This window comes from Capsicum annuum, chromosome 1 (genome assembly GCF_002878395.1).
Source record: "Capsicum annuum cultivar UCD-10X-F1 chromosome 1, UCD10Xv1.1, whole genome shotgun sequence".
Lineage (NCBI taxonomy): Eukaryota > Viridiplantae > Streptophyta > Magnoliopsida > Solanales > Solanaceae > Capsicum > Capsicum annuum.
The window spans coordinates 229,849,818-229,853,964 of NC_061111.1; positions in this window are offsets into that span (position 1 = coordinate 229,849,818).

Here is a 4,147-nt window from a genome sequence, read left to right on the forward strand (position 1 = left end):
AAGAATTATGCTGGTAGCCGTAGAATTAGATAATTACTCCATAGTGATCTAGAAGGGCATACCACATCGATATTGTGCATTAGTTGTATTGAAAATATTGTGCATTAGTTGTATTGAATTACTAGTGATTAACATGTACAAGTGGAGATATTATATCTACACATGCTAATGAGAAGTTTCTAGACTTAACTGACTCTAACTAACTTTTCCCGAAAGTAGCTATAAACAGTATTTAACAGCCTTATAGCTAACTATAGTAAAGGAGAATCTTAGAAGTTTAGTTGGTTAGTTACATGAACTTTCACCTTGTTGGTGAGGGTTCGATTCTCCACATTATAATCTCCTCCTCCATTCCCCTTCCCCTACTCCTAATTTTTTTTTTTTTAAAAAAAAAAAAAAAAAAAGCTAACTATAGTAAATGACTCCTACTTGCAATGAGAGTTCACTAGAGCTTTTGTGAGCTTAGCATTCCTGTCTTGAAGCTTGTTTAAGCCAATAAAGAAACTTTATGAGTCTACACACGTTGTTCTCCCCATAACTTACAAAACTTCTAAGGCAAGTTCATGTAAATTTCATCAGCTAAATCTCCTTGTAAAAGGGCATTATATACATCCATTTGATATATATGGTAGTGATTTGAAGCAGTTACGTATGGTATAGATCTCACACTGATCATTTTTACCAATGGAGAGAAAGTCTCTTCGTATTAAATTATTTTGAATAGTGAATCATTGCCTTCAATGAAGTCCAAAATTTACTGATATCATGTCTTATCTTTAATTTATTCTAATTAAGTTCCAAATATGGCAAATGATCAGAGCAAGTGAATCAAATGATTTTACAATTATTTGAATATCAATGATCTGCATTATTGAGCATCGAATGAAATTTTAGGGAAAAAGTTAATGTGTCCAAATTCAAAAATCAAGATATGGACACAACTTACCCCAAGTAAGGTATATAATAAAAATATTACGGAAAAGACACAAAAATACTCCTGAACTATCCGAAATAGCTCAAAAATACTTTTCGTTAGATTTTTTGCTCAAAAATACCCCTCCGTTAAATATTTGGCTCAAAAATACCCCTCCCTCTAACGAAATTCGGAAAAGGATCAAAAATACCTCCGAACTATCTAAAATGGGTCAAAAATACTCCTTTGTTAAATATTTGGTTCAAAAATACCCCTCCCTTAACGAAATTAAATTATTTCGATTATTTCGTTAATTTATATAAAATTCATCATTTAATTTATATTTCATTAATTTCTTTAAGTGAAAATTCATATTTCATTAATTTCTTTAAAAATTAAAAAGTTGTAAAGTGAAAATACCTTTTTAGACTAAATTTATGTTCATTTTCCAAATCAAACTCAACCAATTTATATTATAATTCAAATACCTTTTTTAATTATCTTATTTTTAAAATTAAAAAAATACTTTTATGTAAAAAAATTAAAGTATTAGGGTTAAAAAGTTAAAGTTAGGGTTTAATTTAATCGAAATAATTTAATTTCATTAAGGGGAGGGGTATTTTTGAGCTAAATATTTAACAGAGGGGTATTTAACGAAATTAAATTATTTCGATTATTGCGTTAATTTATATAAATTTCATCATTTAATTTTTATTTTGTTAATTTATTTAAGTGAAAATTTATATTTCATTAATTTCGTTAATTTCCTTAAAGATCAAAAAGATGTAAAGTGAAAATACCTTTTTAGAATAAATGTATGTTTATTTTTCAAATCAAATTCAACCAATTTATATTATAATTCAAATACCTTTTTTCATTATCTTATTTTAAAAAATTTTAAAATACTTTTATGTAAAAAAAATTAAAGTATTAGGGTTAAAAAGCTAAAGTTAGGGTTTAATTCAATCGAAATAATTTAATTTCGTTAAGGGGAGGGGTATTTTTGAGCCAAATATTTAATAGAGGGGTATTTTTGACCCATTTCAGATAGTTCAGGGGTATTTTTGATCCTTTTCTGAATTTCGTTAGATGGAGGGATATTTTTTAGCCAAATATTTAACGGATGGGTATTTTTGAGCCAAAAATCTAACAAGGGGCATTTTTGAGCTATTTCAGATAGTTCAAGGATATTTTTGAGCCTTTTCTGAAAATATTATTATTTATGACATTCTAATTAACATGGTACCCTTTTAAATTTAATTGCCTTCTTCTTCTATTCGAAAAGGAAAATCCCAATCAAATTTCATGATTTTTAATGCCCTTCAAAATATAAGAAAACATCAAAAATTATAATTATTGAGAATTATAATGAATTTATAGAAAAGGAAATTCCCAATCTAATTATCATGATTTTAATGCTTTAAAATAATAAAAAAAACATTAAAAAAATTATAGGTATTCAGAATTATTATGAATTTACAAAAAAGAAAAATTTCAATCAAACTTTAATTATTAAGAATTATTATGAATTTATAGAAAAGGAAAATGCCAATCAAATTATCATGATTTTTAATGCCCTTTATAATATGAAAGAAACATATTAGTAGAATTGTTGAGAATTATTATGAATTTATAGAAAAATAAAATCCTAGTCAAATATACTAACAAGAAGCAATGAAGCATAATACAAAGTAGTTATTATTTTAGGGTAACTTACACAAATCTCATAAGTTAAGGAGTTAACAATACTTTTAACCATAAAGTTGTTCAATTGCATAAAATTCCGTAAATCATCTTTTATGATATATAATCCTTGATACATATTGGTTATGATACATTTAAAACTAATCGGTTAGTTAAATAATAAAATAACAAAAGTGCATTTATTTAGAATAAATCACGTGAAAATTGTTTGGACTCCTCCATCCCACCTTTTCCCCCAATTAACACCATTAACAATCAGCAGCACTCCATCAATTTTAATTTTTGACAAATTGTTGTCGCCACCACCCTTCAATTTTCATTCTTTTGAACACTCAAAATAGAGAACCCCGCTGATTGATTTTGCGATTCAAAGAACTAGAATTTGGTTCAATTTCTTTAATCTTTATTAATCCTTTCTATTTTTCTTTAAAATTTTAATTTTTCTGATATTTGAATTTGCAAGAACAACAATACAATTTGAATTTCATCGGAACGATGGTTGATCGATGATTTAAATTTCTTTTGAAATAATAAATGATTTTGATTTTGTCGAAACAATGTTGGGTGATGGATTTGATGTTTTCTGATTGACATCACTTTGAGAGTTTTACTTGGAGTTGATATTTTGATGGTCGGCTTGATGTTGGGTGGTGAATTTGGTGTTAGTTTTCTCCATTCTGGATGGAGATGGCCAGATCTAAGACAATGTATCAAAATAATAATGTATCCAAAGTATCAGCAATGTAATTTATTAAAAAATTGATGAATCTTTTGTTTAGAGAATTGAATATATGTATTAGAAGTTATATTATGTGTGTGATGCATATCAGAAGTATTTCATAATAAGTCTGAGTAAATATGTTGAAATGTGTCACAAACATATTTTGATACATTTGAAAATTTATCAGAAACGTGTTCAAAAAGTCTTAAATTTCTTTCTGAATGAATTTTAAACTTAATTATTACTAATGCTTGATACATATGCCTTAGAAAATTTTTTTGTTGATACATATTTTATATATATATATATATATATGAAAAAGTATCAAAAATTATGTTGAAAAGGTTCCAATTATATATTCGTAATACATGTTTATGTTAGAAAAAATACAATTCTTATAATATTCATATGATATTATGTGACTAATTTTATCTGATACATATATTACATGTATTTATATATTATATAATATCACTGTCTGGTATAAAGTGTCAGAATAGTTACACCATTTGATATGTGTCAAATGATTTTATTTAATGCATATGTATTACTGACTTCAGAAATACATACATAAGTATCCCTAACTTCAACACGTCTGTAAAGTAGTAAACAACAACTACTAAATGCCTATAGTTTTACAATCATCAGATTGAATGCTTGTGCGTTTTCTCTTAGGCAAATCTATATTATCACTAATGTATCTATCCGTTGCTTTCTTGATTATATGATTTATCATTATTGACCACCAACTTAATGGCTTGTAAAATTAAATAATATATATATATATATATATATATATATATATATAT